At 43.4% G+C, this 16358-nt stretch overlaps 1 long non-coding RNA gene across 1 annotated transcript; it reads left to right on the plus strand.

Moving 5' to 3' along the window:
* The first annotated feature begins 4264 nt into the window (after nucleotides 1-4264).
* Nucleotides 4265-12345, plus strand: LOC129136140 (uncharacterized). The gene is made up of 3 exons (XR_008537462.1): nucleotides 4265-4293; nucleotides 10442-10497; nucleotides 11892-12345. It is a non-coding gene; the product is annotated as an uncharacterized LOC129136140 (long non-coding RNA).
* Nucleotides 12346-16358: the final 4013 nt, after the last annotated feature.

The following is a 16358-nucleotide window of genomic DNA, read 5'->3' on the forward strand; positions in this document are numbered from 1 at the left end:
GAATCTGACAATTATGTGTCTTGGAGTTGCTCTTCTCGAGGAGTATCTTTGTGGCGTTCTCTGTATTTCCTGAATCTGAACGTTGACCTGCCTTGCTAGATTGGGGAAGTTCTCCTGGATAATACCCTGCAGAGTGTTTTCCAACTTGGTTCCATTGTCCGCATCACTTTCAGGTACACCAATCAGACATAGATTTGGTCTTTTCACATAGTCCCCTATTTCTTGGAGGCTTTGCTCATTTCTTTTTACTCTTTTTTCTCTAAACTTCCCTTCTCGCTTCATTTCATTCATTTCATCTTCCATTGCTGATACCCTTTCTTCCAGTTGATCGCATCGGCTCCTGAGGCTTCTGCATTCTTCACGTAGTTCTCGAGCCTTGGTTTTCAGCTCCATCAGCTCCTTTAAGCACTTCTCTGTATTGGTTATTCTAGTTATACATTCTTCTAAATTTTTTTCAAAGTTTTCAACTTCTTTGCCTTTGGTTTGAATGTCCTCCCGTAGCTCAGAGTAATTTGATCGTCTGAAACCTTCTTCTCTCAGCTCGTCAAAGTCATTCTCCATCCAGCTTTGTTCCGTTGCTGGTGAGGAACTGCGTTCCTTTGGAGGAGGAGAGGCGCTCTGCGTTTTAGAGTTTCCAGTTTTTCTGTTCTGTTTTTTCCCCATCTTTGTGGTTTTATCTACTTTTGGTCTTTGAGGATGGTGATGTACAGATGGGTTTTCGGTGTGGATGTCCTTTCTGTTTGTTAGTTTTCCTTCTAACAGACAGGACCCTCAGCTGCAGGTCTGTTGGAATACCCTGCCGTGTGAGGTGTCAGTGTGCCCCTGCTGGGGGGTGCCTCCCAGTTAGGCTGCTCGGGGGTCAGGGGTCAGGGACCCACTTGAGGAGGCAGTCTGCCTGTTCTCAGATCTCCAGCTGTGTGCTGGGAGAACCACTGCTCTCTTCAAAGCTGTCAGACAGAGACATTTAAGTCTGCAGAGGTTACTGCTGTCTTTTTGTTTGTCTGTGCCCTGCCCCCAGAGGTGGAGCCTACAGAGGCAGGCAGGCCTCCTTGAGCTGTGGTGGGCTCCACCCAGTTCGAGCTTCCCGGCTGCTTTGTTTACCTACTCAAGCCTGGGCAATGGCGGGCGCCCCTCCCCCAGCCTCGCTGCCGCCTTGCAGTTTGATCTCAGACTGCTGTGCTAGCAATCAGCGAGACTCCGTGGGCGTAGGACCCTCCGAGCCAGGTGTGGGATATAGTCTCGTGGTGCGCTGTTTTTTAAGCCGGTCTGAAAAGCGCAATATTCGGGTGGGAGTGACCCGATTTTCCAGGTGCCTCCGTCACCCCTTTCTTTGACTCGGAAAGGGAACTCCCTGACCCCTTGTGCTTCCCAGGTGAGGCAATGCCTCGCCCTGCTTCGGCTCGCGCACGGTGCACACACCCACTGGCCTGCGCCCACTGTCTGGCACTCCCTAGTGAGATGAACCCGGTACCTCAGATGGAAATGCAGAAATCACCCATCTTCTGCGTCGCTCACGCTGGGAGTTGTCGACTGGAGCTGTTCCTATTCGGCCATCTTGGCTCCTGCTTTTCCTACATTTGTCTTTTAATACGGTATGTGTGCATCTCTCTTTCTCCTCCACTGAATCACAGCACTGGGTTGTCATCATTGCATTTCCACAGTGCCCTGCATGGACCTTAAACTTTGGCACTCAGTGGACATTTATTAAGTGTGTGTTTGTTCAAATTGTCTGCTTTGCGTTAATGAAACTGACAGTCATTTGTTTAATAACTCATGGGAGAGACAGATCTGAAAACTTTGTCAATTCATACCTGTACTTCTTTTCATTCCTCATTTTTAGATTTTTATTCACATGATTTATATTTTGACCCCTTAAATTATAACATAGTGGTAACAACTTATTACTTGTGTGTGTGTGTGTGTATATATATACATATACATATTTAAATTTTATTGTAGTTATATAGTGTTTCCTATTAGCAAGAAGGAAGTCTAAGTCCTTCATATATATTTCATGTGTAATTCTCACAACCAACCTGCGAGGTAGATACCACCCTAATCCCCACTTTACAGATGAAGGAACTGAGGCTTGGCAGGATGAAGGTTAAGTGATTTGACTAAAGTCTTGCAGCTGGCGCATGGTGAGCCTGGAGCCAAACCCAGGAAGTCTGGCTCCGGAGAAGAAGATTCTCACCACTAGCAAGTAATGCCTTTGACATACTATCACCAGATAAACCAGAAAGCAAAAAGTAAATGGAAATGATCTAATTGGTTACTGTTTCACACACACAAAATAACCTAGTTCAACTGATGTTCTGGTTAGCTAGACCCCCAGGTGCCCATATGTGAGTTGTGTGAGAATAAAAATGACTGACAGAGGTTTTGCATAAAAATGACTGACGGAGTTTTTGCCCACCCAGCTGCTTCTGTGGCCTCTGGCAGGTAGTGCTGGGTCTCCTGAAGACCCCTTCTCACCTTTCCTGTAGATCTAGATGTAACTTGCCAAGAAAAGCAGTTGTAGGACCCAAAGGTGTGCAGCACCAGGGGGACACTCCGGTCAGAGATCCAGATCCCTACAGAAGCAAAAGTCTCCAGGAGGGAGGAAGAGGATGTCTGCCACAAACCCCTAGCTCAGTCAATGACAACCAAGATGGCCTGGTCCTGAAAATGACTCAAAACTCAGAGCTGAAAATTTTTGGAGGATTCATGGAGTTGACAGCAGCAACCTCAGGCTTGAAGAGCGCACAGCCATTCTATGGCTGTGAAAACCACCCATGCTCATTCCTGTGCTCCAGGATCTCCAGACATACCCACTGGCAGTATGCTGCTACTTCTATTCCAGACTCAAAGACCATAGGATGCCATTTCCATAATGTAATCTATGGTTGTGCTTCTCAAACGAATGCACAGACAAATAACCTGGGAGTCTTGTTAAAAATGTAGATTCTGACCCAGTAGGTTTGGGGTTGCCTGAGATTCTGCATTTTTAAAAACAGAGATGGGGTCTTGCTATGTTGCCCAGGCTGGTCTTAAACTCTTGGGTTCCAGGATTTTCCTACCTCAGCCTTTCAAAATGTTGGGATTACAGGCACGAGCCACTGAGCCTGGCCAGATTCTGCATTTCTAACAAGCTCCTGGGTGATATTGATGCTGCTGGTCCAGGGATTATACTCTGAGTTGCAAGAGCCCACGGATACTAGCCTGTAATGGGCTAAATTGCACTGCAAATCTTTAAAAAGTGTCTGTAATACACAACATTTCCAGGATTTATTTGCCCAAGGGACCCATTTTAGTAGAACATTTATTAAAATCTCTATTAGTTAATTAAGATTACGGTTTAATTTTGAGTAACATAAAATTCAGAATAGCTGACATTTTTTCCTTTATTACACATAAAAGAAATCTAGATAGTCTAGGGTTGGCCATGGCACCAGACAGCCTCAGGAACCCTGTCTCCTTCTGTTGCATTGTTCTACCCTCCACAGCTTGTAGCTTCCACATCCATGTCCAAGATGGCTGCTCCAGTTTCAGCCATTACAAACACGTAACACCGGCAAGAACAAGGAAGGACAGCAGAAGGACATATGCACTCTCCTTTCCAATGACACTTCCAAGGAGTTGCACATACTACCTATGCTTTCATATCATTGTCCAGAACCTCATCACTTGGCACAGGTGCAAGGAAGACTGGTCAGTGTGGTCGGCATTCTGAGTACCCATATCCACATCCAAAAATCGAGGGCACTAGTACCGAGAAAGGGAGGGGAGTGTATATTTTCCTTACACAGTCTCTTAAAGAACTAGTAAAAATAGGGAAAGAAGTGATGCTCTGGTCTGACCCCTTCATTTTGCACAACTGGTTGGCAAGTGTCCAGCATAAGCATCTGTGTCTCTTGGCTGCTGTTTCACATCTTGCTCAATTACTCCGTGGTTCCTCTTCAGATGATATCCTTCCTATCCATGGTGGCAGAGAGGAGACCCTAGGAAGTCCCTGTCTTGGCTGCTTGAGAGCTGTAGCCCTGTTGGGAGCATCTGATTGATAGACTACTCTGCCTAGCTCCCACTGGGCTCAGAGAATGCATTAGTGTCACAAAAGAGAGGGAAGAGCACTGGAGAATAAAACCATGGTCCATTATTTTGCCATGTGACACATCTGTACAGGCATCAAAACGTCATAATATGTATGCAGTTTTATAGTGAACCCAGTCTTTGTGACAGCATTTCTGCAAGTTTCTCAATTCTGCATCTTTGCTTCACTGTCTTTGAATATCAGTGACCTGCCGTGGGAGGAAGGCAGGCTCATTCTCCAACACTGAATCATTGTACAAAGTCTCTTATGACTTAGTGCTGAGATTGCTTGCTAAATAAGAAAAGAATAGAATGGGATCTGGGAAAAGGCAGATTTAACATTTATTGACTGCCCACTATGTGCCAGGTATGAGGCTTGGTGTTCATATACGTGTCTTTTCATGCTAATTACAATTTATGACACAATACAGTTTGGTCTGGTAATGACCAAGCTGGGAGTTCAACCAGGTATCCATGCCTCTAAAATCCATCTCTTTTTATCAAAACAGAAAACAGGAGCAGCCTTCTGTGCAGCTCACTCTCTTTGTCTCCCTGATCTAGCCTTCCCCCTACCACATTCTTTCACACATTGACTTTGTGTTCATCTTTTCCCAGTAATTAGTAAATTATAACCCCCACATCTCAAATTCTTGACATTCATTTGCTGTTTCCCAGTAATTCATCCCATTTGGTATTTGCCTTGAAAAAGGATCCAAAGTGCTGGCTAATGCGGCACGCACTCCCTTGCCTGGATGCAGCCCTCCACCTCATTTATCACATTGAGCCGCTGGTCCTGAAGTCTGACAGGCAATTCAGGCTTTCTGAATGCAATTCAGGCATTGATTTTAATCTATAAAGCTTTCGCGTCTGGGTCCTGGCTGCCATGGAAATGAAATAGCTTCTTGGATACTTTTCCCCATGCTGCTGCTAACTATTCTGATATGCAGGGTTTTGAGAGACAGTTCTGTATTTCTGATGTACAAATGTCCAATATGAATAGCCTCGTAACTTTAACCATCATTGTTAAACGGAATGGAAATCTTAAACAAGGACAAATACATGGCACACACTTACACTTACGGCCCTAGGCAATGAATTTATTGATAATAATATCTGGCTAAAAACAAATTTAAAAATACAGACCACAAGGTGGCAAACACATTTGGTTTTCAAACAGGAAATCTCGAAGCCCAGGAGGACACTGGGTACCAGGAAACCAGTGGAGAAGCACGATGTTTAGACTTTGGTGTGTAATCTGATTTTCTCTCACCCACACAGGGGAAGTTGGTGGCAAGGAAATGATTCTAAGATGTATGCTTTGTCAAGGTGGGGGCAGGAAGAATGAAAACTTGGTGCTTACACTAAAAGTATGGTGGCAGGAAATGAGCTATCATTTCAAGTCATGAAAAGACACAGGGAAACTTAAATGCTCATGACTAAGTGAAAGAAGCCAATCCAATAAGGGTCCATACTGCATGATTCCAACTGTAGAATCTTCTGGAAAAGGCAAAACTGTGGAGACAATGAAAACATCAATGGAGGTCAGAGGTCAGAAGAGAGGGTTGAATAGGCAGACCAGAGAGGATTTTAAGAGCAGTGGAAGAAGCTATTCTGTATAATATTATAATGGAGGATACATGTTATCATATATTTGTCCAAACCGTGGAATGGACAACAGTAAGAATGAACCCAAGTGTAAACGGTGGACTTTGGATGATAACGATGTGCCGATGTAACACATGCACTGCTCTGGTGGGGAGTGCTGGTCATGGGGGAGGTTGTGACTGTGTTGGGGCAGGGAGTATGTAGGAAAGAAGTCTCTGTACCTTCCTCTCAATTTTACTGTGAACCTAAAACTGCTCTAAAAAAAAAAAAAAAGAAAAAGAAAAAACAAAAGTGCAGTGGCAGGCAGTGTGCCCAGGGAATATGACACCACCTTTGTTCCAGTCGGCCCTAGAGGCTGGGAAATGGGGGAGGATGACGGGAACTGTAAAGGGGGTTTAAAGTCTTCCACCACAGTTCTGCTTTCACTCGCTTCCCCGGAAGGTTCTGGCTGGCTGCCCTTACTGCTCACGTGGCTTTCATTCCAAAACGCAATTCCTCACTTCAGCTTTTTAAATTCTGATGACATTGGCGTTAGCAAAGAATGTGACAAAGCAGTTGATATGTTGACATATATCCCTAAAAGGATAGAGTTTTAATTAAAAAAATTAAGAATGTGTCCAAAAAGACAGAAACTGAAGTAAAAGTAGAAATAGAAAAAGATGACTCTGAGGCATTTTCAAGTAGCAAATGATGGTTGAATCCACTCATGGAGTTTTATTTTGCCATGGAAGAAGGCTGGTAGACCATGACTTATCATATAGAGAGAGCTGGGTGAAACATAGATTTAATTGAGTCCCTGAAACAGAACTTCACATAAAATGTTCAGTGGCACATATAAGTTAGGAGGCGGATGCCAGTCTCTGCTCTTATGAGCAGTGAAGCATAAACTCAACTACAGTTTTTCAGGAGCTTCCCCCTGTCCTTTTCCAATTATCCAGCTCTGTTTAGAAAGTGATAATTCTTCCAACACTAAAAAATACAAGTTTAATATCATAAGTATACTTTTTAGGGTCTGGTTTCAGCAAAGCCCAGCCAGGCCGGGAGATGAAGCTGCCATCAGCTGGCGTCAGGTCAATGCACACATAAATTTTTTCCAACCTAAAAACTGTGGTTGTCTGTGTGATATCAAAACAACTGTATGATTAAGTCAGTTCCATCAAGAATCCCTCACAGCAGTTGCTTGGGATGTAAACAGAGACTGACCACATTTTTCCTTTTCAAATGTGAACTGGGTGGCCTTAGATGTGTTATCTAGGAGGGACCAGTAGGCAGGAAAGGTAAGCTACCTTTACATTTTCACAGTTCCAAGCAACAACCAACATCCTTGGCTCTTAGGCGGCTTTGGTGCCTGTCGTCCCTGCCACAGGGCCTCCCTAAGCTCAAGTCCTCCCCATTGTCAGGTCAGCACAGTGGGCACTTGCCCATGCTCACCAGCACTTTATAAGATTGAGTTTGTAACAAGCCCCCTTCAACCCCACCATTGTGGATTGCTCACAAGCATCCTGGGATATACCCAGCGGTGATGAGGCATTGTCCCGGCCCTTCAGGGGCTCCCGGTAATACTGTTCTCTCAAGCCAACTGCCTTATTATCAGGAATGGCAAAACAGGGTATATAATATTGGGGCTCCTACCTGTTTCCTCCCAAGGAAAAACTCTGTGCTCCAATTCCCATCCAGATTCTTGGATGTAAAAGACACCAACTGAAGCTCGAAGTGATTTTTCCTTCTCTGAGAACAGCAAGGACTCAGGGAGATGAGGTTCCAGGGCTGTGTCTGTTTTACACGGCCTGTTACATGCATGCCTGACAGATCCAGAGGAGAATGAACCCAAGGTGGATTGATCAGGACCCCACCTCTCTATCCACAATCGATCACCCCAGGAGTAGGTAACAATGTTAGCTATTTGCCTGCAACTAGCAATTGCCTTTTTAAATGGTCAGAAACTTAAACTGGGACATCTGACCTGGGGAAGCCAGGCTCATTAGATTATTTCCACAGAGTTGGAACTAAAAGAAGAGGACCATCTCCCCTCTGGGGGTAGAAGCCACAGGACATAAGACTTTAGCCCTGTGAACAATCCTGTTCCCCGATTGGTTGAATGCTGGTCCCGATTCAAGGTAGTGATGCCTCTGCTCTTCAGAGAGAAGTAGAGATGAGAGACAACGACAGCCCTGGGGACATTTGATCACTGGGCCAGAGCTGCCCCTTCCCCACTTTGTTGGCAGTTATATGAGGCACCCCCTTATTCCTCCAATAAATTCTCTTTTTGCCTGAGCTAATTAGCATTGGGTTTCTATAACTTGCAGGCAAAGCGACACACTGGCAAATTTTCTTGCCCTGACAGCTGGCCTGTCCCATAATTAGATGACCCTTCCTGTGTTTTTTGGCTCAAATCATCATCCATGTGTCCCTCTTTCCTAAAGGCTGTGTCTGAGTCACAGCCTGGTTCATGAACCACCCAGGTGCTCAAGATTTCTGGAGAACACCACTCGCTTGTTACACTCAGCTCACCATGGAATTCTTCTCCTCTACTATGGCCCACATTCTTACCTTCTCTCTGTGATTAGAATTCTGGATCTTGGCTCAATACCTTTCCATCCTTCCATTACATCCTTTCTCTGTGGTTGCTTGGAATTTCTGGCAGATGATGGTGCAAAATTGGCAGATGTTCCCCTTCTTCCATCCAGGACTGTGAACTTCCTTGTCCCTAGGAATTTTAAGTAGTAGCCTTTCTTCCTCCTTTCCCTTTCCTCTTTTAGCATTAGACCCAAAGCCATGGACAATTAAAAATTATCTCCCCTTTCTAGAAATCTGAGAGACTCCTGCTTTAAGGCCTTATTTTGAAATATTTGACATTGATTTCGATAGACATTAAGAGATCTTATTTCTGAAAACTATATATAGAGGTCCTTGACATTCTCAGATTTAATTCTCATCATCTCCCCATGTAGCAGATATATTTAGGCTGCGGAGCATTTGAATTTCTTTCTGGCTGGGCTCAGTGGTTCATGCCTGTAATCCCAATACATTGAGAGGCTAAGGTGGGAAGATTGCCTGAAGCCAGGAGTTCGAGACCAGCCTGGGCAGCATAGCAAGACCCTGTATCTACAGAAATAAAAAAAATAAATAAATAGCCAGGTATGGTGATGTGTACCTGTAGTCCCAGCTATTTGGGAAGCTGAGGCAGGAGGATTGCTTAAGCCCAGGAGTTCCAAGTTGCAGTGAGCTATGATTGTGACACAGCACTCCAGACTGAGTGACACAGCGAGACCCTGTCTTAAAATAAATAAATAAATAATTAATTAATTAAAAAAGAATTTCTTTCCTGTGATTGTAGACAAAAACCACTTTCTTCTGTAGAAGCCGAAAAGTGCTGATATTCACTCTTCCAGCTTTGCTTGCTACTAGAGCCTACGCACCCAGAGTAGGCTTGGCCCATCAGATGCGCACATCTGGGGCTTAGAATTAGAAGCTAATTAGGCAAAGAAGGAGGAATCATGGATTATCCATCTGTTAGTGGCAGCAAAAGTGGCAACACCAACCAGTCTGTGGGGCAGTCATGGTCACGGTGCCCACCATGGTGGACCAGTGGGGTTCAATGCCCACCGGCAGAGGCATTCAGTGTCTGAATGGGACAACTGTGACATTGATCTTGGCTGTGGTCTGGCTGCCCAGGCCCACTTTTTGCCTGTCACTGTCTAAATCTTGTTCTCCAGCCTCCCGCCAAGGATTCTGTATGTCTCCAGTGTCCTTTCAACACATCACTTTTTTATTTAAGTTGCTCACAGCAAGAAACTTTGAATGGTCCACCCTTATAGGGTTCACTATAGGCAGTCATTTATTTATTCCTTGTGGTGCAAATTTGAAATATGTAGTCTGGAAGGCTGATATGTAAGAGCTGGTCACTTCACTAGTGAGAGAGCCGAGCAGATCTCCAGTTCCGTGACTCAGTACAACTTTAGTTTTTCCTTGTGAGATGATAAAAGATATTTGTTCCTTTTTGGGGGTGGGTATGAAGCATAGCTGTTCAATTGAAGCTGTGGGAGAAGTGCAGAGAAAGGGAGACATAGTTCTTACCTGGAAAATAACTTTATAAATGACTTAAGTCCTGTGCATAAAATATCGTCAAAGGTGTGACAGGATCATTTCCAGTTGGCTTTTTTCATTTTATGACAGAAACTATATTCTGTAGTGATCGTGTGACTATTCGGTTTATCAACTAAACCAGGGTAACACTGACAGTGAAAGGGGATGCTATTATTTATCATTCCATTAGAAACACTAAGATAACAGACATAATAATGGTCACCCTAAGTGATAGAGTGGAGATTGGAGATTCTAGATGGTCTTGGAGTCCCTCAGACACTGAGCTATCTATGGTGGTGCCTGCCCCACAGCACTCTCTCCATGTTCCTCAATCACATTCTAATTCTTTCTCTTCAGGACCAGTGCTGGAGACTGACAGGTGTCAGCCTGCCTGCCCCTTCCCCACACTTCCCTATTCATGCAACTGGCAATCCATTCTAGATTTGCACACATTTCTACAGACACGATTTCCATAGCAACAGCAGGACTCTATAAAAAAGGCACCTGAGTGATGCTCAAAGATAAATCACCCTCTTTCAGAGTCCTCCACTCTAGGGAATTACAGGCTACTGCCACTTGCAATTTCTTAGCTCCTTTTCACATATAGACATATGTACATTTCTAATCCCAGTTTACTGTCTTTCAGTTTAATTAATTACGAACATTTTAACCTCTTTTTTAGGCCAGAGATGCTTGCTGCGCAGCAGTGGTTCAGAAGTGTTTTAATGAACTAAGAAGGTAGGAGGAAAAGAAGTCTCATGTTAAGAGTTCCTACTATGCACCAGGCACTTTTACCTAAATTATCTCCTTTTCATAGAAACCCAGGCAGAACAAGGACACCTCTGCAGCACAGGCTGAGCTCATGCTAAATTGGCAAATGTTATGTACAACATCCCACTCCCATATCTCATCACCAAGGAAGCCAGAGAAAAAGAGGGTCTGCATGGGGGAAGGGATAGGAGTGGGAGGAGTGGGTGGCAGGATTGCCAGTTGGGGAGCTGGAAACACAGGGCTCAGGCTGGAGATTCTGTTTCCAAATCATTTGTCTCATCAGAGCAATGGGGAAGGAGGTGGGAATGAATGATACTGATTTATTTTCTTATCTGAGGAGAATGATGCCCTGAAAGCAAAGAGTATTAAGTAATTGGGCCTTGCTTCCTTGAACCTACCTGTCAGCCCCAATGAAGTCTCTCCTCTTTTTTTAATTTCAAGAAATCTCTACACAGTGCTATGATTTAAAAAAAATTAGCAATTGTTTAGCTCCCTACAAGAATCTTTCAATTTTCATGATTTCAGGGTCTTATTTGTTTGGTTGGTTTTTGTGCTTTGGAGCAGATATGAAAAAGATTTGTCTTACCTGTACTTGAAAATTCAATTCATTCATTTGTCGTTCATTCATTCATACAAGAAGTATTCCCTCATCTCCTTTTTGGCCTAGTCATGGGGCTTTGGGCTGAGAAATGCACACAGTCATGGGCCTTATTCTCCTAAGCTTGTCATCTAATTTAAAGAAAGAAATTAACTAATTCACTATACAATTATGTGATTAAAAACTATATAAGGGCAATGAAAAAAAAGTACATGACAATATTAGAAGTGCAAGGGGTGGCCCTTGTTCCCACACTGTCCCACCATTAAGATCTATCCATTTGAAAAACGCGTATCTTAATGCGTAAGTCACCCAACTCATAGCATAAATAAGGTCAATCAGATTTTTTTCCTCCAAATGGGTTCATGAGATCAGTGTGCTGAGGAAGTGGGAGGATTTATGGAATCAATGAAGAGTAAAGGAATAATCTAGGAACATAGGACATCCATCGGTGGGCAAACCTGGTTAGGAGTTCCAAACAGCCTCACTGGAGCAAGAAAGCAACAGGTGCCAGAGAGAGAGAGGGAGAGGGACACAGAATGAGAGGCTGAAAGCACAAGGAAATAGATCTGTCCTAAGGAGGACCTTACCCAACGCTGCACACACCTAGACAAAGGGCAAATATAAGATATAGGGAATGACCTTTAATTCATTGATCATTAGTACCCAAGCTACTCAAAGCCAATTTTCAATAACTTCATGATTAATAACAGACACAAATGTTTGGCATTTTCTCTGAAACCAAGTGGCATCTTTTTATTAGAGATTTTCCAGATGGCTGTGTTTGATGCTGCCAACTATCCCAGATGGAAAGGGTTTCCTCACCTGCACCCAATCTGTATGTACCTCTCTCCAGTTGTTTCCTGTCAAGCTTGGACTCCTGAATGAGATAACACTGGAAATGGCTGAGTTAAATGAACATTTGTTATTTCCAGTTATGACTTAATCCCTGATAATGATTTATATCTGGTTTTATCCTTAATCCCTTTCTGCTCATTTACCTTAGTGAATCAGATCAAATCATTTATAAACTCGATGTTTCTTTCCCATTTTCCTTTATTTTAGCCAGAGGCCTAAGCCAGAGCTAGGTATGAGAAGCCAGTCCCCAGGGTTGCTTTTCCCTCGGCTTCTACTTGGCTCTGCATATTCCTCTGGATAAAAACAACACCCAAAATGATGGCTCAGCCAATGCTGTTTTATCAATCTAGAGGCAGAAGTGAAAAGAGAGTTCCCTGGAGCTATTTGTAATCCATTTGCCCTTTCCATCAGAGTCTGTATTGCCAGGTCTTGAAGAAGAGTATGTGGACCCTCCACTAAGCCCATGTAAAACTCCTCCCTGAGTTGAGGGAAGGGAGTGTCCAAATGCTTTCCAGTTTGGGGTCAGTTGGGACAGTTTCTGCAAGGGCAATTATCTTCTCCTCCATAAAGAACTAATGTGGATTACCTCTAGAATTTCCCCTTCTCATAACTCAAGCAAGAATCTGAACTTTTTCTTGGAGTCTGAATCTCAATGGGATTTGGTTTTCCACGGATTGGAACCTTTGTATGTAATTCAACACTTCATTTTGATTTAAGAAATGTCAATGAGCTTCCTCTATGTGCCTGGGTTTGAGTGATCCTGGGACTGTAGGACTATGTCTACATTTCATCTACAATGTACCTTGGCCATAGCCTTTGCAAACAAAAAGTTTATCAGTTGCTCACGTTTAAGGCAACTTCTCTGCTTTCAGAAAATTTATAATCTGGCAGAAGAATAACAGCGAGCACACACAAAACAATACATAAAGTAGTATGATACAACGGGAAGTGTTTTAGGCTGGAAATCAAGAGCTCATATCAGAGTGGTAGCTCTGCCATCTATAGATGGTGACACAACATTTCTTTACTTCTCTGAACCCCAAAGTTCTCATCTGTAAGGTGAAGTTGAACTAGATAATATCAGAGGGCTCCCTATGGACTCTACCTATGATCATATTCAAAATATCTTCTCTTGTCTCCATCTTCACCACTGTTCCCATCCAAACTAGCACTGTCTTGCTTCTCTACATCTGTAAAATTTCCTAGTGCTGCTTCCAGTCTTGCTATCCTAGAATTCATTATTGCGGTCAGAGTAATGTTTTGAAAACACGAATCATATCTTGCTACATGCCCCTCCCCCTCTGCCTAAAATCTTCCAACAGCTTCCAACTGCCCTTAGAATAGACCATAAGCTGCACAGATGGCTTTCCACGCCCTCCGTAACCTGACCTTTCCTCCTGTGCTCTCTGACCTCACTGATTGAGTGTGTGCAGGAGTGTGTTCTCATCCTCACTCACTATGCTCTTACTACTTCTTTGCCCAAACCATGTCCCAACTAATTCTACCTGCTATTCCATCTAGAAAATTTCCTTTTCAATGGACTCATATTTTCTGGTATTTTTGCTTCAGGCACACTTAATTCTCTCTCTATCCCTCGAAGTGCAACCAGGGGACCAATGAGGTAAGGAGGAGAAATCAAGATTGGATTCTAGTCCAATCGAGAAATTAAGTCGAGGATGACATTAAGGTTTCTAATTTGGGAGACTAATGAAGGCTGGAACACAGAAGAGGAAGAGCAGGTTTGGAACCCGTGAAAGAAATTTCCAGTGGATAGTTTATTAAATCTTCACCCTTCTTTAGGTCCCTGTTCCTTACCTAGGACATACAGCCTTCTTTTTTCAGGAAGAAGATGCTAAGCATAGTTAAAGCTAAGCTGTTTGCTATGCTCAGTGTTTGGACTATTTGGCCAATGCTCTTTTCTATTAGTCAGTGCCCAGCTGATCCAGGTGTTAACATTTTTCAATATCACTGTTACTAGTGCTCTTTCAAGTGCCATGCTTCCCACTCTGAACCTTCCCTTGCTCTATGCTAGAAGGTCATCCCCAAGAAGCGCTTCTCAACATTTTCCTCCCCGGGACTTCTAAAGGCAGAAACTCCTGGATTTGAGGGTTTAGAGACATCCAAGAAACAGGCCAAATTTATTTGAAAGCTCTTCTCTTAAATCCTTACAATTCATGAAAATTTATATTCTGCTTCACAAGAAATCTATGCTTGTTTCAATATAAAAATAATGTTTAAAAGTACTATCAAGCATCACAGTTTAGAGAATGGGCTTCGAAGTCAGAAAGGTCAGAGTTTGGCTTGAGTCTCTGCCAATTACTTGTTGTTGGACCTGGAGCAAGTTCTTTGACCTCTCTAGGCCTCTGTGTCCCTCATGTGGTTGTTGACCACGTGGTCAATGTTCCATAGATTTAGCACCCTGAGGGCCAGAGTCTATCTTCTCTTCATTTGTGTCTCCCACACAGACACCAGAGGAGTGTCCTGTCCACAGAAGGCCCTTGGTGTGTGTTCATTCCTCTACATCAGACATTAGTGCACCTAGGGTTATCCCGTTTTTACCACTAGATGGAGAGCACGTATCCTAGAAGTTTTAATCCATTAGTAAGTGAGAGAGCAAACATTTGTCTGTCTTGTCTTCACCAAATCAACTTATTGAATGATGACAGAATCATTAAAACTAGCTTTCAATAAATGCAATTATAAGGTAACTTTATAACTTTCAGAACTATTTCTTTTTTTTTTTTCGAGAAAGTGTCTTACTCTGTCACTCAGGCTGGAGTGCAGTGGTGCTATCATTGCTCACTGCAGCGTTGACCTCCCGGGCTCAAATGATCCTCCCACCTCATCCTCTGGAGTAGCTGGGACTGCAGTTGCATGCCACCACTCTCAGCTAATTTTTTTTGTATTTTTTGTAGAGACAGGCGTTTGCTGTGTTGCCCAGGCTGGTCTTGAATTCCTGGGCTCAAGTAATCCACCTGCCTCGGCCTCCCAAATTGTTGGGATTACAGGCGTGAGCCACTGCGCCCAGCCTCAGAACTATTTATGCTTGAAGTAATGAAAAGGTGAAAGCAAGGGAGAAACATTAACTTCAGGATAGTGGCTACCTCTGGGGATGGGATAAAATGGAATTGGGTAGGACGAGGAAACTCTAAATGTATCTGGCAGCTTATTTCTTACTTAAGAAAAGATATGAAGTAAAAAATGTTGGCCAGGTGCAGTGGCTGACACCTGGAATCCCAGCACTTTGGGAGGCCGAGGCGGGTGGATCACTTGAGGCCAGGAGTTCGAGGCCAGCCTGGCCAACATGGTGAAACCCCATCTCTACTAAAAATACGAAAATTAGCCAGGTGGGGTGGCATATGCTTGTAATCCCAGCTACTTGGGAGGCTGAGGCAGGAGGATTGCTTGAATCCAGGAGGTAGAGGTTACAGTGAGCCAAAATAACATCACTGCACTTCAGCCTGGGCAACAGAGTGAGACCCTATCTCAAAAATAAATAAATAAATGAATAAAATCTACAAAATGTCCAAAAATATTAACTTTCGGTGAATTCTGGGTAGTAGGGGAGAAAACTTAGATGTCTCATTACTTTCTGTATTTCTCTGTTTGAATTTTTTTGTAATTGCAAATGTTTTTTAAGTGAGGGAAAAACTCAAAGGTAAAATTTATGCTTACTGTGTCTAGCTCTATTTATGCTGCCTAACGAGCTCTTCAATGTTCTCAGAGATACGCAATTTGCAAAAGGAAACAACAACAGAGCAAAAACCATACGGATGTCTCTCTACTTGGGCTCTCATGTTGCCACCCTTCTACTGAACCTTACATTTTGCCCTGAAGTTAAGTCTTTTAACGGTCATAGCTTAACTCAATTGCTAATTAGCTCTTGTCTCCAAACTGTATTGTTTTCAACTAATCTGAAAGGTGAAGAAAAGTTGTTTCCATACATCTGTTCAGGTTGGTATTCCATGTAACAAACTACCCCAAAACTTAATGGCATAAGACAACCATTTTATTATGTTCCTGGATTCTGTGGGGCAAGAATTTGGACAGAATACAGTGGGGATACTTTGTCTCTGCTCCATTATATATGGGGTCACAACTTGGGAGTGACTTGACAGTGGGGAGTAACTTACTTGATGACTGACAGCAAAACTCATTGGGAGGCGTATTCACTCCTGTGTCTGGTTGTTGATACTGGCTCTTGACGGACACCTCAGCTGGGGCTGTCTACAGAGTCATCTACTCATTACAATCATGTCACTATGGTTGGCTCAGATTCCCGGGGAGAGGTCAGAGACTCCCACCTCTCAATGGGAAGGGTGTCAAAGAATTTGCATGCATATTTTAAACTCCCCACAATATCCTTTTAACT

This window comes from Pan troglodytes, chromosome 8, assembly GCF_028858775.2.
Source record: "Pan troglodytes isolate AG18354 chromosome 8, NHGRI_mPanTro3-v2.0_pri, whole genome shotgun sequence".
NCBI lineage: Eukaryota > Metazoa > Chordata > Mammalia > Primates > Hominidae > Pan > Pan troglodytes.